The sequence below is a fragment of the Ixodes scapularis genome, unplaced genomic scaffold, assembly GCF_016920785.2.
Source record: "Ixodes scapularis isolate PalLabHiFi unplaced genomic scaffold, ASM1692078v2 PGA_scaffold4__175_contigs__length_147842914, whole genome shotgun sequence".
Taxonomy (NCBI): domain Eukaryota; kingdom Metazoa; phylum Arthropoda; class Arachnida; order Ixodida; family Ixodidae; genus Ixodes; species Ixodes scapularis.
The window spans coordinates 34,382,563-34,409,187 of NW_024609879.1; the positions used below are offsets into that span (position 1 = coordinate 34,382,563).

The 26,625-nt window shown below is 43.6% G+C and overlaps 1 pseudogene; it reads right to left on the reverse strand.

Moving 5' to 3' along the window:
- The window catches only part of LOC115313845, a 91,862-nt pseudogene that overhangs the window by 51,410 nt on the left and 13,827 nt on the right, over positions 1-26,625 (reverse strand).

A 26,625-nucleotide genomic window follows, 5' to 3' on the forward strand; every position in this document is an offset into this window, starting at 1 on the left:
TACTTTTCAAGACTCCGAATAAACAAGATATGCATTATTTGTATTAAGTTGCTTTTTTCTTGAAACATTTGTAAATAGTTTATTTTTATGCAAAATTATTCTTCTTTAAATGATCCTCCTTCCGACGGAAACTGCATAGCACTATTGATTTTGAAGCAACATACCTTTGTATACAACCTTCATTCCGAAGTTGGTTGCAATGTAAGTAGCGTTTGCGAAATTAAAAAAAAAATCAAGTCTTCGTTCAACATCTTTAATGGGACAGCAGCATGCAGATATGTAGGGATATATCATTTATAAAAATTGCTTTACATTGTTTAGCTTTTTTAGATAATGATACTATCGAGTTTAGCATACATCAAGCACATTTAGACTCCATTAAGTGTGCAACATTCTAAGCCCTAGACAGTCATTTAATTACTTCATAAAATTAACTTACTTAAATTACGTCCATTCAATCGCTCTTCCAGTTGAATGTTCCTTGTTTCTGCAAAATGTGGAGAATTAAAAAAAAAATAGGAACCCTAGATGGTTACAAGAAATTACTAAGGCGTGGAACTTTATAGATTAACCTACCGATTAATGAAATATTGTTGTAATCGTGAATATTGTTTTCCAACTGGTGAATCGGTTAGATTATAAGAAACATCAAAAGTATAAATTGAACGCATTCGATACGCAGACGTGGTCGAGTGCACCAGTAGCAAGGCAAACTTTACGTGAATTTTTGTACTAAAATGAATGGTACAGGCGAGATTGGTAACTTTAATCAAGGGGAGAAAGCTACCGTAACCCAGCCACTTTAACGCCGCGCGAGTGTCCGTTTAGGACAGCAGGGACTATTGTGAACAACCAAAGGAGCTCGCTATCGCCGGAGAAATATCAACGAACCTCTGAAGCAGCGGCGGAATTAATAATCTGTGAGTATTGGTGCTTTTTGACTGTTTCCACCTACACGTCAAGGTTGATCTAAAGTCAAAAAATCGTACATTGCGCCGTTTATCACATAGCAGGGTTGGGCAGAAATACTCAAAAATGTATTTGGAAATACAAATACTGGGATACACCAAAATAGTAGCTAAAATACTGATACTAAGATACATCAGTAAAAATGTATCGCGATACGTATCGGAAATACATTCTAAAAAGAGGCAAAAAGTATTTGGAAATACAAATACAGGAATACATCTTAGGGAGGGCAGAAATACAAATACAGAAATACTGATAGTGCAATACATTTTCCAAATTTTTTGAGACGCCAACTGAGATGAAGCTTGATGCTTGAAGTGCATGTTTTCGATCCCGAAATTACTTTCCTGTAGGCCTGGCACTTCGCCTTGAAGGTAGTGGTTTCGGACGACAAGGAGTCTTCAATGGGCCCAAAAAAACGTTCCATCAAGGGCTGACCGCGGTCCCTTCCATGACATCTTGTCTGTGAGATGAGGAAATCCTGTCAACATTAATCCCATGATGGCCCGGTGGAATGAAATAATATTCTTTATCTGTAGGTGTGGCCTTGAACATAAAACTTTACCACGCCGTTGTATGAAAGGACAATACGTACTTTCGTTGTGGGTTACCTGGTTGAAGATCGTGCATACGGTGTCATTTGGAATTTTTGAGAAAAGTGGACCACCTGAAGCATCTTGGAATACATGTCTTATCTTCGGTTACGGTAGAAAAAACGATACAGTAGCATCCCTGTTCTGAAAGTGCTTACTACCGACCCTCCGCCACCGACGCACGAATTGCAGTCCTCAACTTTTGCCTAGCATTATCCAAACAGAGACCTCGTGGATTGCGAGCTGATATTGCCGGCACAGGTGCGAGCTGTCCGAGAAACAGCAGTCTCGAGACGAGTCGCGGAAGTACGTAGTCTGGGATGGCACAGAGAGGCCACTTCTGGCCTCCTTCTGGGTTTCGGATCACCAGAGCAACGGGCATGTTCACGTCGGCTGATGACGTACCCTTGAGCCGTGCAGTGTTACGGGCGCAGCCGCAGATGCATTCGAATATGTGTTGAACTTCACAGCGTGAATCTTCCTACTATTTCAAGTCAACCATCGCCAGGCTCGTGCTGCAACGGAATGTGACTTAGCTTTGCCGGCTGGGTGTACTCTGTACGCTAAGGCGAGAGAGGCGGTTAGAAGCGGTCACTGGATGCCAGCAAACAATTACTCAAGAAATCCCTACCTAAGGACCTGCGGCAAAAGATGCTCTGCCTCCACTCCTGGCACGCCACCTGGTTTGATTCCTCAACTACGCAACACTTCTCAGAAGAGAGAAGAGGACGCATAAAAAAATAGTTTGCAGAATCAAAAGTAACCTTGGTCAACATAGAAACACTGCCCCAGCATCTCCTTGAATCTGGTGCCCTCAGAAGTAAAAAAAAAAAAAAAAATGCGTTCGGACTTGTGTCTTTTTTTTTTTTTTTTCAGGGCGGGGGACGGGGAGTATTTCTCAAGAAATGTAACGAAATACATTTCATCCTGATTGTATCGCGATACAAAGAAACATTCCAAATGTATTTCGATACAGGAATACAGATACTGGTGAAAAAAATGTATCGCGATACAGAAATACAGATACGAAATGTATTTCTAAAATACTATCGCGATACATTTGTATCGCGATACTGCCCAACCCTGTCACATAGTCAGCAATGGTTAAGCAAAAATGTATTTTTTTAATTCTCTTTCGTCATGATACACGGCAATAAAGAAAACAATTAATCGACTACAATTATGCAAATAAAGGGTGGCGATTAATCCGGTCGAACTTTCAAATGACACCCGGTCCTATAAATGACTCAATGTTCGATGAAGTGCTTGGAGCTTTGTGCTTTTCGTCTTGCTTTCTCTAGCTCATGGGTTAAAATGCCAGTAATGTTTGAGCTTGCAGGCACACTTGCTTTAGTTTAAATATGTGATACAGCGTCACTACTCAAGTATTTATCATTCACATGTTTTATATTAATTTCGACGACACTTATGCGAATAGAGATAATATAAAATATTAGGTATGCATTATTTAGTATCACAGTCACACAGTTTTTATATTATTGATTGAGACTGGAGAAACTCAAATGCATTTATGCTACCAAAAATTGCTGCTTCGCGAAAAGTAAGTATTTGCACAACAGCTTTGGAAAACACCTGGTCTAGTGCTTTTTTGTCAACCCAGGCTTTGTGAGTTAATAAGGCGGGGGGGGGGGGGGGGCACTGTGGAAGTGTATAGAGAAAGGGCAGGTTGGAATTTCTTCTCCATTTCAATCTTAAATATTTTGACTGTTGGGTTTTTGTGCTAATTTTGTTTACTCTTAAGGCTGAGCCGCACGTGAGCGATTTAGCGAGCGACGAGACGAGCGACGAGAGTCAGCGATGAGGCACGGAGATTTCTCACTGTCGCTCGTCGCGGGGCTCAATTTCTAGATTTCTAGAAAACGTCGTTCATCGCTTTGGTCACTTGCTCCCGCGGCTTTCATGCGGTTTGCCTTGTCACGCGATTGACCGAGCGATAGCGAAGGGGGTCACCGTCGTTTGTCTCGTCGCTTGCCAAATAGCTTACATGCGGTGTGCACTTTATACTCTTCGCATGTGTAAAGTGACCCCAACAATAAGGATGCAAAATACATATCGAACGAGCTTTTAGAGCGCAGCTCTTAGGGGCCCGTTTCCGGCTTGAGCGGCGTCGCCGTCGGCGTCGCCGTCGCCGTCGGCGTCGGCGTAACCGCGCGGTGCATCATGGGAAATGTCCCATAATGCACCGCGCGAGCCCCCCACCAAGGTCACGTGACCTCGTGGGGGGTCACGTGACCCACCGAAGTCACGTGACTCCCCTGAGGTCACGTGGCCCCCTCCTCGAGGTCACGCGACCCCCGCCGATGTCGCGTGACCCCCCGATGACGTCATCGTCACTGATGACGTCACCGGCATCCACATCGTCATCGTCATCATCACTGATGACGTCACCGGCATCCACATCGTCATCGTCATCATCACTGATGACGTCACCGGCATCCACATCGTCATCGTCATCACTGATGACGTCACCGGCATCCGCATCGTCATCGTCATCATCACTGATGACGTCACCGGCATCCACATCGTCATCGTCATCATCACTGATGACGTCACCGGCATCCACATCGTCATCGTCATCATCACTGATGACGTCACCGGCATCCGCATCGTCATCGTCATCATCACTGATGACGTCACCGGCATCCACATCGTCATCATCATCATCACTGATGACGTCACCGGCATCCACATCGTCATCGTCATCATCACTGATGACGTCACCGGCATCCACATCGTCATCGTCATCATCACTGATGACGTCACCGACATCCGCATTGTCATCGTCATCATCACTGATGACGTCATCAGTGACGTCACTGATGTCGTCACCGGCATCCGCATCGTCATCGTCATCATCACTGATGACGTCATCAGCGACGTCACTGATGACGTCACCGACATTCGCATCGTCATCGTCATCATCACTGGTGAAGTCATCAGTGACGTCACTAATGACGTCATCAGTACCCGCATCGTCATCGTCACTGATGACGTCATCAGTGACGTCAGTGATGACATCATCGGCATTGGGGGTCACGTGACCCCCAAGGTAACGTGACCCCCCCCCCCTGGTTACTTTAACCCCCCCCCCCCCAGTGCCCTTCCCTCCTCCTCCTCAAGAGCTGCGCTCTAATTCGGCGTTACAGGGAGTTGTAAGCGGCTTTCATTTTTTTCTCTTGAAATGATCCGAATATTTGTATTGTTCACCTCGCATACCTGCACATTTTTTTCTGGTTGTGTAAAACGGTTCCTGCAGTTGAATATGAAGATGTATGAAAAGTCACTCGTTCCTTTAGGTCTGCCCAAATGATATGTTCTTGGGCCGCTGCTACTAATCTTATATATTAGTAACATGAATAAAAGATGTTTAGCGGATATCAAAATCGAAACTTTTTCCCGTGGTGTGTTCGAAAGAACCAGAGAAAAATTAGGTGTCCAGAACATTGCTTAGATAAACACTCTCTTTTCTATTTATTGCCTGGCTCGAAGGTCACGCGATAGCTCGACCTGGCGATAGCCCGGCGCTGCGCAGCTCTAATTCTTTTCGTTTAGGCACAGTGAGCCCAGTGTATTCTGCAGCCTGTTTGACTCCGACACCACAGTCAATAGGAGGGCTAGTTGCCTCATAGTCTTTACAAAATAATAGCTCCGGAAACACGAACAAGAATGAAGACGAAGTGAACAAACACAAGGCGCTTTGTGCTTGTCCACTTCGTCTTCGCCCTTGTCTGTGTTTTAAGTTCTATTGCTTTTTTAATGGCCGTGACTCGTTTGGCTCTACTACAACGGAAATACATCTTCAGAGATATAGACATAAGATGCTCAGAAGAAAATAAATGATCGTTTACAGCAGTTGACAAGCTGGTGGGACGAATGGCAAACTGAAATCAACAAAAATCCTTGTGGATATGTTAACACAACTCGAAACAAAGTACCAGCACTGTTAATTTATATTGCTGTGGGAGGCCGTTAAAACATTGACAGCAGTACAAAAACCTATACACTCCGTGCAACGCGACTGGCGCGCCGCCGCGCGGCCGGTAGCGGAGGTAGGCAGTGAGAACCCCGGAGAAAACGAAACCGAAACCACGCCGCGTACGTTAGTACGCATTGAAGTCGGAGTCGTGCGGTTGCGCTGGGCTCACAGCATGAAGTGCTGCCTGTGCTGCGTCATTAAGTGCTTCAATAGTTATGCGTCGTATCTCGTGGGGACAAAGTTTCACAGTTTTTCACCTCGCCGATGTTTTCTGGGACAGCGACAACGATGGAGCCGTGCCGTACGACGGGAGAAATTTGGTCTCCCGATCATGTCTGCCACTGTGTCATCACGGCTGACATATTCTACACTGCCGCTTTGCGCTCTGCGTTTGTTTTTGTACCAGTAACACCTACATGTGTAAGCGCCGATGGGACGAACTGAAATGCCATCCCACACTCGCGGGTATGAAGTGCCAATTTCGTTGGAGGAATGCCCTCCAAAGAAGTTTCGTCCCCATCGTACGTGTCGATGATATTTCCGGACAAGTATGGCGCGCAATCTGTACTTCATGAAGAAAGATTCGAACGGTAAAAAAAGTGACAAATATAAACCTAAAGAAAACAACAATGAAACTCGGAATCACTGGAGAATCGACGTTTGAGTATGGAAGTTTATGTGGTGTGCTTTCTTTCTGGATCAGCCTTCTTTTGAATGTGAAAACGCTGACACCCTGAGTTCTGTAGACAACAATTTGTTTTCTCGGCTTTAGAGCCACCTATCGCAAAGTTGTTCGAACTGGAAGTATCGTCCACTGGTCCCTTTTTACCTGTAAAGTGTGCACCACCCACGATGAGTGATATTATCTTGACAGCCTTTGACGGTCAAAACTGGTTCCCATTTAGTTACGCCGCCCAAACTAAATTTCCACCTGGTTTCACTATGCCAACTCTTTTTGTTATAATAAGTGTTGTGCCAAGTGACGGTCATGTCAAAGTACCTGTGCGCCGAAAATCAGCACCTCTCACAACCAGGTTACAACACAACAGCTGACCGCAAAAGCCCTTGGCGGCCAAACCGTGTGTTGGCCGACAGCTTTGTTTTCTCGGCTTTGGAACCACCTTCCGTAAAGTTGTTTCAATTGGAAGTACAGTCCACCAGTCCCTTCCTACCTGTAAAGTCTCCACCTCCCACAATCAGTGGTATTCTCTTGACAGCCTTTTCATGGTCAAAACCGGTTCCCATTGAGTTACGCCGCCCAAACCAAATTTTCACCTGGTTTCCCTATGCCACCTTTTTCTTTGTGTATAATAAGTGATGTGTCATGTTACCGTCAAGTCAAAGCACCTGTCTACCCAAATCTGCACTTTGCACAGCCCGCTATAACACAACATTTTGGGTCCAATATTGGATATCCCGTACAGCTTTATTTCTTTATTCGTTAGAAACATAACTTTCACACCTGCTGTCTTAAAGCAACTTGGCACTCTTCGTGCGCAAACTTAGTGAACATCTCACTCGCCTCCAAACATCATTGTTCCAGCAGTCATAGGTTTACAGCGACGAGCGAAATAAATTTCCCACTCAGAGCAATTATGGTGGCGGCCGTCTTGTTATTCGGAAAATTGCTCCAATTCCTTTTTCGGCCGCAACTAGAGAAATTTCCCCTAATAACGACTCAAACTCAATATATAAGAAGTGGAGAACAGCTAAATGCCCTTCTGCCTCAGCACTCATGCAACGTCACCCTCAACTTATCGGCTCAAAAAGCAAAAGTTTCGTCCGTGCGCGCTTCCGCCGCCACAGCTTCGCATGCGAAAAGGCGCCGCAGGCTGCTGAACGCGCCTCACAGTCGAACGCCAGCTCCTCCGCTAGCGGCGCTGCGCGCGTTTTTCAAAGCGCCCCCTATAGTTCCCGCACGGAGTGTATAGTATGGGACGATTCGAGAAGGTAGGGCGAGGAAGAGAAAGGTGGGGGAGGAGAAAATGTACGCAACGCTAACGACGGGAGGAGAAAACCCCCTCCCCTCACCACCGTCACGTCCGTTTCATTCTAACCCCCTCACTTTGCACCGCCCTACATTCTTAACCTACAGGTATTTTTTGTTAATCAAATCTGAACTGGAATTTACACATCAAAAATGTTTCCAATAAATTGCTAAAACCAAATTCGGACACGTAGACCGAAGTTAGCTTTTCTAGACCAATGCATAAATTAGCACCAAGTAAGTAACTGGTATTACCAAATATTGAATAAAGAAGCCCAGTTTGAGAGGTATTCACAACACAAAATATTTACGAAATAGAGCGCACACTAAGTAAAGCTTTCCGATTTATCTTTAATCGCTATCAATCCATGACTTTGTGTCCGTAATAAAGTCAGATGCGAACCTTCTGCACATAAGTAGCAGTATAGTGTTGAGCACAATAAAGATAAATTTCTACAAGGTTATTACTTTATTGGCGTTCACAAATATGTTCCACATACAAACTTCAACAGCCCAACTAAACAAAATATGCAATTTTTTAGCACCGTATCGCTTTAATACTGACTCGGTAAAAATATTGGTTTGATATGTCGATCAATGGGACTGGGTAACAACGAATGCTGTAAATAGCCAAAATATGTGTAGCTTTTTATAACTTTTTACACTTAGTTGTGCTTGTTCTTTCTAAAAATGCCTACAAGCCTGCTTTGGTCTCACGACTTCCAGTATGGTAATTTATATAAAAAATAAGTCTGATTGGCATATTCCACGTTTGCTTTCTGAGCTATGCCTAGACTAGCCATTCCTGTACTAGAATAAGAATAAATGTTGAATATCTTTGTAAAACATGGGCTCACATATATATGCGTGGGTCCCCTAACTGTACTTTCATGCAGTCATCCTCCCCCAAGAAACAGCGGCACGATCATTCTGCAACGAACTTCCTCAATTGGATGAAACTGGAATTTAGTTAAGCACTTACAAACTTTAAGTTTTGTGCTTAATCTCAAACAGGCGATTTTGTTTTTCGAGAGGTGAAAATAATCGAATGCCATATTTTGTCTAAACGTGCTACACTATTAAGAAAACCAATTATTCGTGTAGCTGAAGCACTCAGCTCTTCTGCGAAAAATGGAGACTCTATTATCAGAGGAAAAATAAGCTGATTTCTTATCACACACTATGCGACTGGATAAAAAAATATAATAATATTATAATAGTATTCTCATTTAGGTGTTCAAAAACAACCAAGATGGTCTTCACTTTCGTATCATCGTCAACAGGTAATAGAGAGAAAAATATTAAAAAAAGAAGGAGCTTTAACCAAGCAACAAATAAAACAAATTAAGATGCAGATAAGTGCTCATTCAATATGCTGCGGGACAATGCGACTGATAACGAAATGTCCAGGGTGGTTAACTGGTGGTTTTATACCTTGGCAGGATCCGAGAAAGCGGTGAAGTTTTACACCGCGAGTGAACATAAAAACTAACAATATGTCTCGTTACATGTAAAGGAACATAAAGATTAACTTTCCCCAGAGACTGCGCATAATAATTGCCCCATTCATAAGCTTATGCAGAAATACAAAGTCACGAACAGTTCTTCTGGGAGACAAAAGTTGAAGTGAAATTTTTTTTAAATATACGTTAACAGTTATAAAGCGGCGCTCAAAGAAGCTATCATATACAATTCGAATAATATTTTTCTGAAGATTTTCTATGCTCATAGCCTGCGCTTTAGATATCGAGTTTCATGTGACAGACGTAAATTAAAATTAGTGACCTCACTAAATAATTGAAATACACATAAAGGAGTGGGGTTTTATAAATCATTCGTCAATCGAGATACTATTCATAGCATTTTATAGGCCTTGCACGCGATAAAAGATATTTGGTTTCAAAAAGTTTAACCACCATCAACAGAGACGCAAATATATTTTATCATTGATCCCTGCTGTATTGGTCTTCCCCGTCACGAATATATCTAAAATAAACAGCAGTATGCTGTCGGCAAAAAGGTAAAGGTAACTCCTTCGTTGTTTGGGGGTTGACAGACAGTTGATTTAGCTTAATCCACAAGTGAATTAAAGAAACCATTTTGTACTATATTACAGTGTTAAATACTGCAAAGACTCATGAATAACGTAATATCAGCAGCAAAAAGTAGCAGTTTATAATTACTTATAGAATACATTATTTTACTGATGAATGTCCAAATCAAGAGGGAGCCTATTATTTATCCCTCTGTAACACCCAAGGTCGAACGAAATAAGTCGGAGAGACTGCCAGCGACTCCAACAGTGTTCGAAATTTTCGGACCTAATATCAATTCATGACTACCTCTTTCGTACACTTTCGACATATCAAAATATATTGTATATACCTGTCTTCTATTTAAAACAGGCGCAGCATAATCTAAAAAAGTACAGATTACGTCATCGTGTGTATTCCGGTACTTTTTTTGGCTAATACGAAACAAGAAGAAATTTTATTTTGTCTGGATTAGTATTGGCCGCCCGTACAAAAAGAGAAAAGAGAAGGGTCAGGAGCGTTTATTTCGGTATTTACGAACGTCACGTTTGTTATACACTTTACTACGAATATCAAAGACTCGTGGACAAGTGTTGTTAGAGTTCTTTGACCTCTCGGCGCTGCGACCCAGGTTTTTTTTTTTTTTTTTTTTCTTCAGGATAATGGATTTTGAAGAATAGATCGGGATAATTGAATTTCTTGATTTAACGTTATCTTTTAACATTCGTGTTTCGAGATGAGCTTTCGAAGTTCTGCGACGTTTGATGAGAATCGAGGTATATAAACTAGCCTCATATCTCGCATTCAAGTCTTCTATAATAACCATGGTGTAGCAGAGTTTGGTGTAGATGAGGGACCCTTGATTTATTGCGTTTAAATCGTTGTTTACTAGTACCTAATACACAAGCCGTGCATTAAAATTATTAAATGATTGAAATAAATAATAATCTTCTCTTTTGGTGACATACATTGAGACATGCATTTCTTATGTACAGGCTGGAGTCCGTTCGCGAAACGACTGTATTGAAACGCTTTCGCAATTTAGACTTACAATTAAATGCAAGAGACGCGAGTTGTCATTCAATTGGACGCACACAAGAAAACACATCAGCGCAGTGATATATTTTGTAAATCTTGAATATACTAAAAACGACAAAATGTACATTAAGGGAAATTTTCTGCCTCCTATATCCGGTTGTTAGTACGTCAAATATATATTAATTTTTATTGGGTCGACCTACTCTATTATACCGGAGGCTAGAATTGCTTTAAATGGAGCGCTTAGCAGTGCGAACAATATTTTTAATCAGTATTACCATGTTTTATAGCCAGCTTTGTTGATTGTGTGTTAACTTCCTAAACAATCTGCGTTGCATAACGGAAATGCGTAAACGAGACCTTATCATGTACTTTTCGGTGCGGCCATAATTATTTACTAAACTACATATCTAAATCGTTTTCGGTGCGTACCTAAAACAACAGTCGTTTAAAACTTAACTATAAGCTGAATTCCAACGTACTAGAGTTGCTGACCTTAACGATATAAGCGAGTCTTAACAGACTTGTACTAAGCATTAATAGACTCCCACAAAATCCCAGTGTGCTGTGTATGGGAGTGCTAGACACGCGAAAGGTGAAACGATAGTTGCTCGAGCACTCAAAGAAGGATGGTTCGATGGCGTCGCTTTATGATCCTTCCCTGCTACGGGACATCCAGAACTTGCTCAAACTGGCTGTGATCATCTCAACAATAGTTTAAAAAACAAGATATCGCACGGGGTGTTTCAGAAGTCCAGTTGAAGCTAGAAATCGTGGGACGATTTTGGTCACGATATATCGTCTATTGTTCCAGTGAAAGCCCGACGTGAGGTAAGTACGTTGTAAGTCTTTTCACTGCCCCAAGAACTCAAAATACCAGATTAATGCAGATATGGTAATTTTATTTTATGCACGCATAATTCAGTGGGTGTTTAATTATTTTTGTCACTTCACAGTGACCTAACCGATAAAATGTCAAATTGCAAAAAAAAACACGTTAAACACGTTTATATTTTAACACATGCACCCCAAGATATCTGCAGTAGATGTGTTAAAGTTATACACACAGACATTAAGATAAATAAATGAATAGATTCGGCCCATTACCAATGTAGTCATGTCCACGGTGAGCCGGTGCATCCACTTGGAAGATCTTGTGTGCGATGGACCCGTCTTCAGCTCGAGCCATAAGGGGAAGAGCAAGTATCCTCAGGGTGTCACTGATGACACCACTCTGGAAAACGAATTCATGCTTCATAAAGTGTCTCAAATAATACGATTTCTAAAAAAAAAAAAAAATCTTACGATTGACCAAAATTAATTTAAGTTTTTTCTTCGAAGGTGGTAACATTTTAGCGATAATCATAAGGGTACCGATACTTGAAAGAATAAATGATATAGGGCGGGGACGGAAAGAGAACTTCTTTCAGAAGCCTGTTTCCGTCCCGGTCTTAAATGTTTCATCCTTTCAAGTATTCGTAACTATTAACCAACACGCTCGTTTTCAATCATTCATTAGGGTGTTAGATTGATGCTTGCCCAGCGATTGGCGTTCAAGACGCACTGAAATTCCGATTACTCTGCAAGCTTAAAGAGGACTTTTTCAACTACTTTGCGAGTTCAAGAATTAGAAAAAAAATAGCTAAAGTATACCTATCAAGAGAGTTTCATTTCCTTCGTTGAAGCAGAAATACTTAAAATTAATTATTAATGGAGAATAATACCCAATATTATTGAAAAAAAATATTAGGCTTTCTTTAATTATTTATTATACATTGCTGCAGTCGTTTAAAAGACCCATAAATACTGAAAACTACAAAATGGTAAGTTACATAACATATGCTGTGTATCGCACATAAAAGCATTTAAAAAAGGCACACACAAGAGGCGGGTGAAAGATCGGTGTTCAAACACGTACTTCCTTCTAAGCGCACGAACGTATGGAACTTCAAGGGTGTTTCCCCGACGTCAAAGAGAGGTATCCTGCTACATGGGCAGAACCATCCTAGAAGCAAATAACTGTCTTTATGTTGCATCTAATAAAGATTTTCTCTCTTTTGTTCATGTTTTCTAATCGGTAGTATCGTGAACGTACCGGCTTCTTGACCCGTATTTAAAAAAAAAAATATATTTTTTCCTTGAATTGAATGGAAGCAAAAGTAAACGTACTAATAGAAACTTAAAAAGCGCAGTGGAAAATATCTGTACCCTATTTTTTGTAAATACCTTTCAGACGTGAACAAATGGGGGGACGAAGAGAGAACAAGGACTACAGAGTAGAACAACCGCAAATCATATCAGAAAACAGTAATTCGCATATCAAGTATTGATGAAAGAGCGACCACGGTAGTAATTTTAATTTAGGAGATTCGACCAGTGTCATTTTAATTTGAGAAACAAGTGTAAAACGTCTAGAACTACTGCAAAGATCCAGCATGCAATAAAGCGAAATTCAATAAAACGCAGTCAAGCGATTTGTTGAAACGACGTTCAGCAAGGATAGAGAAGATGTCCACTTATTCGATGAATTGGCGTTCGATGAAATGTCGGGTACCAGCATTATATGCTGATCGTCAGTGTGTAAATTTTGTCTGCATACTTAGGTAATTAATAATACGTGGTCGTATTAATTCACTCATATCACCGACATAAATAATAATAATGCCAGTGTGATAAAGAGGCCAACACACATTACCGAGTCAGTCTCTGATCGTTCGACGTCCGAACGTTGTAGGCCAAATCTTTTAGATACCCGGTGGAATAAATATAGAGCACAGCATTGTATTGCCGACTCACTCACGCGCTCTCGCATTAGTGAGATGTCACGCCCACGCCCCGACGCTCGCTACTTTCTGGACGCTTTTGTTTTTCATTTGTTAACGGAAGAAGTTCGCAGAATGAATCTTTCTTTTTCCTTTTACAGCTGTCGATATTTTTTCCATATATGACCGTCCTCGCGCGAAACCCGCCTGAGATCGCCGAGGCATTCGTGACAGAGCCACACACATCTAGCGGGGCTTCCAAGCGCGAACTACCCACTGCCAGCGACTGCCCAACGACCCTACACCCCTGTGGCCTATTGCCTTGACGCCGGAACTGGCCTCCTCCCGGGCATTGAAGAGATGATCCGCGTCGTCATCAGGGAGGAGCTCATAAGATTGCTGCTTGCTGCCGATCGCCCGGCTTCCCTCTTCATCGCCTGAGTAGTATAAAAGGAAGTCTAGCGAGCCGTTGAACTGAATTCTCAGATCAACGCAGTAACAGCATTTGAAGAAACGCCGCCGGTGACGTACGCCGCAATCGACAGGAGGCCACCAGTAGTGCCGCGTGAGTATTCCGCGCCGCCTCGACGGTACACCCCGACGCAAGCAAACGTTCGACGCCAACACGACCGGGCCCAGTACGCCCGCCCGGAACCACCTGCACCGAGAGAGACCGTCATGTGGCAAACAGCCGACCGTCGGCCGCTGTGCTGCCACTGCAGGGAAAACGACCGCATCTACCGCCATTGCCCCTACCGACAAGTAGGGCTGCGCGGCTTTCGCTCGAAGGACGCACAAACACGCTACGCTGAGCGACTGCGGTAAATCGACGAGTACCTTTGGCGACCTTAGTCTCCGCTGTCCCGATCGCCGTCACCAGGACGCCCAGCGTCGCCAATGCACAGGCCCCACCGCGAGAGCCTCTCGCCCCTCGCCTCTCGTCTGGGACACTAAGCGCGGCAACCCCTGCAGGTAGAGTGGCCGAAGACCAGCGACGCAACGAACCTCCACGAACGTTGAAGGGTGCCCATTCTGAAAACGCTAGGCAAAGGAACAACGATTCTGGAAAGATGCCAAACGATTTCAACGTCATCTTCGGCGGTCCCGAAACATCGGTCCTTGTGCAGATCAACGTGGACTACTCCATTTTGCGTGGAAAGCTCTTACGCCGCCTAGGGAAAGTTGCGATGCCGTCGGTTGGCCCGCAAATATGAACCGCCGGAGGACACCTGATCACGCGCGTCGGAAGGTGCACTGCGCGAGTCGAAATCCACGATGAGATGTGCCCCGTGAAATTCATTGTACTATAAGACTGTGCAAGAGACGTCATTCTCGGGATGGACTTTATGCATGAATACGGAGCAGTCATCGACTTAGATCGAACTGTTTGACGCTACGATAGCCTGTCCTGGCTCCGTAAGAAGCCAGAACGACGCTACTCGCTGTCCGAACTATCGCCGACGACATGAACCTGACGCCGCGTTCAAGTGTTTTCGTACCCGTCGTGACCGAAACAACTACCAGCGACGAAGTTTATGTTAAAGGCAACGTTCATTTTCGTCAAAAAGAGGAACGGCCGTCGCAAGTGGCTAACAGAACCACAGAATGGATGCAATGTGATCCACGTTACAAACTTCCAAGAGGAGACGCAGCATCTCACTAAAGGCGCCTCTTTGGGTCACGTTGATGAACTGCACGAAATCGCCGATGTGATCGCCTTTAATGCAGAAACATTGCCATTTCGTTAGGACACCAAACCGCTATCGCAAGTCGACATTAGCCCGGAACTCCTCCCTCTCGTATCGCTAACGGCTGAGAGGCCTCCTTGCCTTCTTTAGTGACTGCTTGCCACGTCGTCGAAGGCGTGCAAAACAGCGCTTGCAAGGCATCGCGTCGTTACCAACGATGAAACGCTCCCTGTGAATCAACCGCCGGACCGGGTCTCGTTCAAAAATTGAAGTCATACATTAACAAGTTAAGGAATTTCTAAACGACATCTTCATCCAGGCTTCAAGCAGCCCGTGGCCTCTGGAGTTGTACTGGCTAAGAAGAAAGACGGAACGCATAAGTTGTGCGTGGACTACCGTCAGCTCAACGCAATGAATAGGAAGGTCGACCACCCCATTCCCCGCATCGACGATACACTCGAACGGCTGTGCCACTCCCGGTACGGTTCGTCGATGAACCTAACGAATGTCTACTAGCATATAGAAGTCGACAAACGGGACTAAAAACGATTGCCGTCGTTCAAGGGAAGGCCTTTTGGGCTTCGTGCAGCATCAGCACAATTTCAGAGTGTCATACATGCCGTGCTGGCAGGCATAAAATGGCGGAGCTGTGAAGTTTACCTCGACCACGTCGTGGTATACTCGAGCTACTTAGACGAGCACTTGAGACGTCTACGATCCGTGCCCCAGGCAACCAGGACGACAGGACTCACCCTCAAGCCGACGAAGTGTCGGTCCACCCATTGTGAATAGAAGATCCCGGGTCATTGTGAGCAACGAAAGTTGCTCACACTGACTTTTACCCTGAGAAGACTGGCGCCGTAAAAGCGTTTCCAGCCCCATACGACAAAAAGGCAGTTAAGAACTTCTTGGACCTGTGCTATACTGCAGACGCTTTGTTCGGGATTTCGCGAAAATTTCTTCGCCGCTGATCCACCTCATGAAGGACGCCGTGAACTTCGAATGGGGCGAAGGAGAACGACAGGCATTTTAGGAGCTAAGGCGAAGACTCTAGTCGCCCCCGATCCTCTGCCACTTGCATCAGTCAGTGAAAACAAAAGTTCACACGGACGGCAGCAAACGAGGACTCGGCGGGTTACTTCTCCAACGGCAAGAGGGAACCGAGCGAGTGATCGCCTGCGCTAGCCGCACTGTGTTGAAGGCGGAGTGAAATTACTTGACGGCGGAGAAGGAATGTCTTGCCGTTACCTGGGAAATAACGAAATTCGGCCAGTACTTGTACTAGTACATATTCCGAGTGGTCATAGACCGCCACTCGTTGTGTTCGCTCGCTGAGATTAAATACCCATTAGGACGCCTCGCTCGATGGAGAATACGGCTGCAGGATTTCGAGGTGACCATAGTCTACAAGTCAGAGGAGAGAACCGTTCGAGTCAGCTCCCACCGACTCCAACGTCGACGATGACGAGATATTTCTGGGAGCAGTAAACGTCAATGAAATTTTAAATCTTCAGTGACACGATCTTGTACTGCGCGCTCTGATCAAGCAATTCAGAGTACGAGAGAGTACAGTTCCCAATATCATCTGAAAAGCACGGTTAACCTTACCCATTCTACAGGGCGTACAGCAAACTGACGTAGTTCTTGGTGATTCCTTTCGGTGTTGAGAGTATAGATCTTCCAAGCCTGCCATGACAAGCCGACGTCCAGACACCTCGGTTACAGCAGGACTCTTGATTGAATTCGCAAGAAGTGCTACTGGCATAAGCTTTCAAACAGAAACCTCCAGTACACAAGATTGTATCTAGAGTCCAAGCGCCGCAAAAAACCTCTAACAAACTCTTCAGGACCCTTGTAACCGAATGCGGCGCCTATTGCTCCTATTCAGCAGATCGGAATGAATATACTAGGACCTTTCCCAGCGACGGCGACATAGAACCGCTCCATAATCGTACCCACAGATTACCTGACACGTAATACCGAGAAAAAAGCCTTTCCCTTTGGCACTTCTGCAAAGGGCGCACACTGTTTTGTAGAATCCGTCGTTCTCCGGCACAGCAATGTCATGGCCAATTTCATAAAGAAGACTGCTTGTTCGAAGTTGTGCACCATTGAAATCACTCTTAGAATTATCTTACCAGTTCCACAGCTCCATTCTCCTCCTTCACCTCAACCGCCGCCATTTTCTCTTTGTCATGGTACAGGTTACGTTCCATATATTTTCCGTTCATCTGAAAAACACCCAACGCGAACTGAATGAGGTGTGACAAATTTTTCAGAAGCGTTATGTTGTAAACAATTTAATTGTTACAAAGACCTATTTCTCGCGAATTTCACGAATCACTTACGATTTGCGAAAAGTGGGTCCCGCGAACAATTCCAGTAAAATGTAGGCACATTGGAATCTACATTCAGACACCACTGCGTCGCGAAACTTAGAACCCGCGAATTATTCCAAATCCTAAACTTTGACATAAATCGCGAAATATTGAGCCCGAGAAAAATACAAAAAGTCGTTTGCAGTATTTGCTAGTCACAACGAACACACCAGAAATATTTATACTGAGATGAATCAGACTAACAGCTCATTTCTCACGTACCCTTTTTCAAACATTTTCTTTACAATTTTGTGCAACAATGTCCTGCCCTTGTCTCTGGCTTCACACAGATAGGTAGGATCCTACCATCTTCAAAAATAACAAAACGTAGAACGATTAGCTTCTGTCTGTAGCGAGATTGAATTTGAAGGCCTGCAAGCCAATGGTGGGAACAGCGTGCTAAGAACGTGGGACGGAGCCATTGCGTATCATCGTAGAGCCCCGCGCGGATAACAATTTGATTCTCCGCATTCGATTCGCATCCGCATACTTTATATCCGTATCCGAACCGCCTCCGCAAAACGTGGAACCAGATCGGACTCGAAATCCAGGCATTTATTGTATATCATAACATCAAGTGAGAATGAAAAAAAAAAAAAAACACAAATGACACTTTTTAAGTTGTTTGTTTATCTTTGTAAAAAAAAATCTCCGGGTCACCATTCAAAGGGGATGTCATTTTATCACTATGAGTTTCATCGTATTTTTATTAAAAGCGATCAGCCTTCCCGAGGCACTGCGCGTCGAAGGAAAAATGACCTCAGTTATGCGACCGTTCTAGGAGTCCGCGACACTCTGCCCAGAAGAAGTGCACAGAAAGGATGTCGAGGCACTTCTTTCGTTTTTGAAATCATGACCACACTACTCTTTGCCGAGAGGAAACGTTTCTTCTACTTTCTTGTGACTTGTACGTTTAAGGTTTTCATTGCCTAGAGAAAGTGCTTTTTCCCTGCTAATGTACTATCTTTCTCGGGACGATTGATGCCCTGCAATCTTTACTTTTTCTATAGATAACATTTTTGACGAGCGGCAACCATCTAACTGAAGCGATCTTCAGTGAGAATTAGATCTTTTTTAGGATTCCTATTGTTTTTTCGAAACGCGTTTTGTGGAAATACGTTGCGTTGACAACTTTTCATGGACATACATTTCATGGACATACGGTTCGTCTACGCTATACGTTTTGTGGGCACATGCCCCTGCGACGTTCTGTTGACAACGCATTTCTTTACTAAGCCGCTTAAAGCTAGCTCGCGATTCCTTAAGGCGAGCTTAGCGAAACCATACCCCCCTCCCCCCTGTAATCCAGGCGGCACGCGAAATGTTTGTTACAAAAATAGCAAGGTTGTGTGCGACGAAACGTCTGAGGTTTTCCGATGAAACGAACACGAGAAGCCTTCCGATCAAACGTCTCATGTCGACGAAACGATCTGTAGATGAAACGTCAGTCGACGAACTGAATGCCACCGGGCAAAAATTTAGATGTGGATCCGCGGATATCCGCATTTGCAGCACTTGACATCCGCATCCGATCCGCAATCCGCGAAAATGTGTCGAATTTTTATCCGCATCCGTTCGTTTACTGCGCATATCCGCGGATATCTGCGAGTAATCCGCGGATATGCAGGGCTCAGTGCGTATGCCGGCAAAACCGCCACGACACAGTCAAATGAACAAAATATCACACATACTTATTAATTTAGGTAGGTAGCACACATCCGTAATGAACGATCTTAAACGGTTCAGGTGCACATACCATCTGGGAAATATACATATGCCCATGATAATGTTTTTTGTTTTTTTTTTGCAAAAATTCATGATAGACATTTTTTTAATTTGTCATGTCATTCCTCCTATTCTGAACAACATCAAATTGGCAACAAAAGGTGCACATTTCTTTATTGAAATACAGTCTGACTGTGTACGCTAAACGTTCAGTTGTCACTGTTCATGATAATTTTTGATCTGCAAAATTTCGGTTATCATTTATTGGAGACTTCAGAGAAATCTACGGAACATAGCAGTAATGCCGAGCAGCTTTGACAGAAGGTTCTTTTTTATCTGTCGTCTGCTTTCGCTGATGGCTTGTCACACAAACTTAGCATTACGCGCTTGCTTATTAAAATAAATTAAATATTTGTGCATCATCGGTGCCGCAATAAACTAATGGATGAAGAAGGACGTGAAAACATTTTAGTCGGGTGTAAATTTTCTCATCCGCGAGGTCAAAAACAACTCGATCACGCAAGAGGTGTTCTCTAACTAAACTTGTATTGAGACCCACACACTGAAGTGTTTATAACTTAAAGATTGTTGCAAAACTAAGCCCAGAAAAATAATATAGATGAATGTTTCAAAACTAGCTGTTTCAAGACTTTCGTTATACTAAAACAATTTCAGAACCCTATGCTTCTAAAACATCAGCCAATTCGAATGTCGCAACAAAGGACACGAAATTGAATTACGATGGCGTTGTTGATGGGCGCATAACGCTATTCCCCCTTCCGCCAGATACCAATTTACACGAAGATATAAGTTTCGCGAACCACCTTCCTCTCGAAGCAATTTGCTCGTGCTAACGATCCGCGCAAAGGTCAATATTGCGAATAAAATATTGCTGCATAATTCAGCATCAATTTAAATGAACTCAAACACGCACACATTGTTCTTGGAATTTCGTGTAGTTCCTCTACGGCTAATACTTATATTAAAAGCATAATATGCTATAAATCGAAACGCATGCCTCCCTAAACAATTCTATCCCACGCCGTCGCCGACATTCATTGATCAAGTGTAGTCAGTTTGTATTTCGCCTTCTCTTGGGAATTCTCGGTATGTCTGCTACAATAACGCTTTCCTTTGCTAACGCGAAAGGGCGTTTTTGCACACTTGTAGTCATGCTGACTTTGTACAACTGGGGAACAGCGACCTGATCGCGACCAGCAGCAACGCCCCAATCCTTTATTTTTAAAGGAACATTAAGATAAAAATTAATAACTTCTTCTTAAATGGCGAGGGGAAATGGGGTAGGGGCTTGAGACGGCGGTCACAAGTAGTCTGAGAATCATTTAAACGTGGCTACTCCACTTTAGCAGCTTATTGAGGTCATTCATTGTCTTCAAACGCGAAACTGAGGACAACGTTCGAAGCACATCGGACATTGCCAATGCAAATCCTTATCCGCACTTTGACGATCTTCTCCAGAACGATAATTAGTTTTATTTACGGTAGCTTGTCACTCTTAAAGGAGGCCTGGGGACTTTCAGTATCATCCACCTAGCCAAGTTTAAGACTCCAAAAATAAACCATAAATCTCTCTTCGACCAATTGCCCGAGTCGAGCTGGCGAGAAGAAAAAAAGCCATCGGTTTTAGTAATTATTTTTGTTCTTTCATCGTGTCACTCTCACGCACTTACAAACTCCACGCCCGAGCGCAAACACTGTAATGTGTTTCGCGTGCAGAAAAATGAAAAGGACATCGTTTCATCCCTCATTTCGCTGACAAGCGCGCCTACTATCATACAACGAAGTCGACGGCAAAGATGTTCCACTGGCATACGAGTCTAATATTGTAGAACACCCCGCTGTTTTGGTGGCGCCAAGTATTGGCATAAAAGATTGAACTGTTAGATGAAATGTGGTTTAAAAAAAGCATAATTTATGTCAGAACGGATAAAGTAATATAATGCAAAGCAAAATATTTAATCGACTAAATGTTGTAATTGTCAATTCTGAAGAAACAAATGTCTCAAAAGTTTGTTAGATAAAAGTAAATTACGCATTACTACTCGTGATCTTTTTTTTTTTTAAATCAGAGTTGTCACTGTAAAGTACACATTTTATTTCAATAGACGCGAAAGTTTTTTTTATCGTTGTAATAACATTATGTAAAATAAGAAACACCAATCTATTGTTAAGTATGTGAAGCGTGCCTTCCCTAAAGTTTATCAGCACGTGCCACGGATCGTGAATGGCAATATGGAAGCTGAAGAACGGGCATACCTTGATTATGCGTTTTCCCGTATGAACGTAACATGTTTTTAAACAGTCGTATGTTCATACGTGATGTAATGTTATGTAATGTTTTATAGCGTTTACATCTTATACTAAACTGGAGCATGCAACTTTTTTTACGAAAATGCTATTCCATTTATACAATGATAAAAAATGGGCTCTCTACGCGAAAATAAATTTCCTTACTGCGCTAACACCTTGCGACAAGAAACGCATTCGAGGTTATAAAATGAAATGTGTGGTGCGAAATCTGAGCAAAATATTATTTCGAAACCAAGAAAACAATTTTCTCTATTTATATGGTTGCACATTCCCGCAAGCAAGGAAAGAACTTGAGCATTCTCAAGTTGCACAACATGTACAAAGACACCCACAGAGCGCTGTTGGTCTTCATAGTTCAGCCCAATGTACTCATAAATTACGATTGCATGGTTAAAGTTGAACAAAATGCTTTTCGACAAATGTTTTAGCGCCTGCAAAGTTCCCTCTGATATGCACAGCAGGGCATAATTGACCTAAAATAAGTGAAAGTTTTTTTTTTATTTTGTTTTTATTTTCCTGGTATGGGACGCACCCGAATTATAGATTATTTAGTTAATGCATGTAGCAATCTGTCATTTATGATAATGATTTATGCCGGACGTCTTGATAAAAACGCTTTATTTTGTAAAAGCATGCCTCTTTCGGAAATTGGCTGGCAACTGTAATCTATGTGAAAGGAATTTCAACAAGTACCCGGAGAATTTAAATAAAACGGAAACAATAAACTTAGGGACGGACAGAACCTTACTTCTTTTGACTTTCAACAATAATAGATTTTTGTATTAAAATTTGAAAGATGTGCGTGCTGTTCTGTTCTTTCGTATGTTTATGTTTTAATTTGATTTAACTTCACCAACGCGTTGATTAAATATAGCATTAACATATGAGATTAGATGTCAAATTTCCGAATTTATTGCTGACTGACTAAAGATATAAGGCAAGTGTTTCGATTTTCAGTATAAAAGTGGGGCTCATTTTTTGTAGGAGATGAACACATCGTGCTCAATCGTCTGCTGCCGCACCTCGAGAACACAGGGGCTTGTCCTCACACAATGTTTGGATTTAGAGCACACCTTTCAACACAAGACGTCTTACTCCAACTGAAGGAGGAGCTGTTAGGCACATTGTCTGCACACACACCGCAAGCCATCTTAGCACTCGATCTCAAGAGCTCTTTTGGTAACGTCGGCCACAAACTGATCCTAGAAAACCTCGCCCACACGAACTGCGGCGAACGGACATACAACTATGTTAGATGCTACCTCAGCCATCGCACCGCCACAATCGGTATTGGGTCACTGCGTACCGACACCTTCGACACCCCGAACCAAGGAACACCCCAAGGGTCCGTCTTGTCGCTGACCCTATTCAATTTGGCCATGAACAAGCTCCCAGACAGGCTCGATGCAATACCCGGCGTACGCCACGGCATATACGCGGACGATCTTACTATTTGGACAACCAGGGGCTCGGAAGGAGAAAAGCAGGAGGCAGTCCAAAGCGCTCTGGAAGCTGTACAGGCATAGGCACAGCTTGGCAACCTGACAATCTCACCGACAAAATTCGAACTCATGATCTTTCAGAAGAAAACACCCGGGTGCAGCAAACCCAGCACTCATATAGAGCTATCTCTCGATGAACACAAGATACAGACAGTGGATAGCATGCGCATTCTGGGGCTGCACATGCAGAAGGATGGCAGTGCCACAACGGCCATCGACCACCTCACGTGATCCACAGGTCAAGTGATCAGGATGTTGTGCAGAATCACCAACCGCCATCGAGGCCTCATAGAGGAGGACACGCTCCGACTGGTCCGCCCACTGATTGTGAGCCGGGTCACGTACTCCATCCCATACCTACCCCTGAAACCGTCGGAGATAGAGAAGATCGACATACTACTCAGACAAGCCTACAAAGTGGCACTGGGTCTCTCACCGACAACAGCCACCGAGAAGCTACACGCCACAGGACTTACCAATACGACACGTGAACTCATCGAGGACCACCTGACGGGACAACAGTATCGACTTCGGGGATCCGTTACCGTCAAACACCTGCTGTGCAAACTCGGATACCTAGGCCACACACACGGTGATCCCACACTGCCCCTACCGGCAACGGTCTGCGACCTCATAGAAGTCGCACCGATACCAAAGAACATGCACCCTGAGCACCACAAAGGAAGACGCCAACCCAGGGCAAGGGCACACGCCAGAATCTACGCAGACCACCCAGCGGTTTGATATACGGACGCCGCAGACTAGTCCCAGAAACAAGCAGCGGCTATCAGCGTGATCAATCAAGACCTCGAAACCGTCGTCACTGCGACAATCAAAACGAACCGACCAACAGAAGCCGAAGAGGCAGCCATCGCACTAGCCATCATCAACAGCGACCCATACACTACAATTATAACGGACTCCAAAACAGCGTGCCGAGCCTACCGGACGGGCTATGTATCCAAATCGGCGTAAGTCCTACTCACGAAGCACCGAGATAAGCTCCCCCCGGTCAAATTGTTCTGGACCCCTGGACACGAGTCTGTACCCGGCAACCAGCGCGCCCACGCTGTCGCTCGAGCAAATACCTTCCGAGCACCGGACTGCAGGCAAACAGAAGTGACCAAGAGCGACGGACACCCACTGACCCAGTGCGCGGAAATCACAGAGTACTATCGCCTAGAACGCCAAAAGCTCCCCCCGCCGCACAAGGAGCTCACAAGAGAGGTTGTCTGGCGGTCACTACAAACCAACAAATATCGACACCGAAGTCTACTTCACCGCTGGTACCCCGAACAATACAACAAAGAATGCCCATTCTGCGGCACGTACGCCAACCTGTACCACACTGTATGGAAATGCCAACGAAACACTGCGATCCCACTATCCCACACCCTACCCCTTCGCAGTGGGAGGCCGTACTGCTTAGCTCCAGCGTGGATGACCAGCCTCAGCTGGTGGACCGGGCCCGCTCGGCGGCGAAGGCCACAGGAGCCTTGGACTAAGGGCCCCTCCCCCCCTTCAGAAAACTGATTAAATAAAGTTAATTCTCTCTGCCATTTATTCCTATGTATTGGCCGGGCTCCTCTGGTCGCTGTTGGTTTATTGCAAAGTTCCAAAAATCGCTTCGAACTGTAGCATCATGTGACTGTAAGCCCTAAAACTTTTGCATCTCGACTCAAAACCTGGCGCTGCATTTGGACGAAGACCGGGCGCTCATGGATGCGGAGTCTATTTTTTTAGTGAAAAAAACAGGTTTTTCGTTTGCGTTGCGAAAACCTGCTTTTCTTTCCTCAGTACGTTTTTGATTTGTAAGTACCTCTAGGAATTCAGTTGCATATTTCGCCTCTGCTTAGTTTCACCTTATTTTTTATGCGTAATAAACGTGGCTGCGATGTGCTTGTATATTTGAAATAAGTAAGCATTATTTTAGCTAAGTATTTTGTGCATATTGCGTCTATTTAGAACGCTATTCGAACGTTTATGGCATTTAGTAGGAAAATAAAATTCTACAGTACAAAAATAACTGACACTACCAATTATTTACAGCAATCAGCTCTTTTTTGTGGTCTACAGGGTGCGGCCGTGAGGACTAACACATTTGACTGACCTTGCGAAATTTGAATTCCAAACTTACATACCAAAATTGGGCACCCGTGCATTTTCAATGTCCCATTCCAGCCTCTTTGTCTTCTGCATACTGGTTTATGAGCTCGCACGCGAATGGCTTACTGAGCGCGAAAACGCAAAAAACCAAGAGCAGAGGTTGGCAATGAGCAATGTAGTCGGGGCAATCGATACCTTTAACAAACTGTATGAACAATGAGCACCTGGGATCATGCTCACAAACCACTGTACAGAAGACGAAAATCTGGTATAGGGCATAGTAACTGCACAACCGCCGTTTTTGCTATTTATTTAATGTTTTAGCACATCCAACTTGAGCTCTAAAATTATACAGATAACACTTCTTGCGAAACTACGTTCGCGTACCCCAATTCAAGTTTGTATACATTTGAAATTTGAATTTTGCGAGGAGTGCCAAACGTCTATAAGGAAACAGCTTGAAACTGAATACTTAAAGACCAAATGTGTTAGTGCTTAAGGACGCAATATCTAAAAAAAAATATATGAGAAGTACTTGTGTACTCGGGTATCGAAGAAGACTTCTGTACGTATTTTTTTAATTAACTGTTTTCTTGGTATCTAAATAAATCTAGTGACACGTGTTCCTTCTAGTTAGACAAACGGTGCATTAATCAAGATTACGGGTTTCTTGTCGAAGATAACCCTGATTCTGAATCATTCACTGTATGCTACAGAACACAAACTTAGGTACATTCAGTATTTTTCTCAACGCTTAGAGCTTATGTAGACAAACATTACAGTTAGATAAGTATGTTCTATGGCATGCATTCGATGTTTCTTTCTGAACTACAGTTCATGGAAAGAATGTGGACACTGTTAAAATTGCTAATGAAATATTTAACCCTGGTAGCGCAGTCCTGTTGCAAACTTTTATTTTTATCGGATCATTTAGGACTCTACAGCCAAGAGATGTCAAAGTTGAAGTGGAACTAAACATGACAATTATTTCCTGATTCTGAGCATTCCGGTGCCAAACCGCGTAGAGTGCCCGAATCGGAGCTTACTGCCTGGTTAATTCAGTTGTTCACTTGCATCTTCCATCCTCAATCACCGAACAGAGACCACATTTAAGCTTTACTGCTCGCGGTTTTGTTTTCATCTGGCTGATTGGACCCTTTGCATGCTACATTATCGCTCCTAAGGTAAAGCACTGAAAGATTAATTTTTGGCTTTCCGCCGGCAGTGAGGCCCCATGCAAAATACCTTAGCCCTGTCTCGCCTCTTGGAGAAAAACACTATTCGGCCCAAGTTAGGCTGTTTGATATGCCAAACTGAGTCAAGCTAGCTTTTTCTTCCACACTGTTTGGGAAAGCAAATCGGGATGGAAAAAGGATGTCCTAAAACAAATTTATGAGGAGATCCACAAGAATTTTTTAGAGCTATAATTACTACTCGAAACGAATATCTAGTTGGCGCCAGCGGGAGCCCGCGGAAAAGTGGCCACTACTGTCACGTAACTGGACACTTTAGTCAC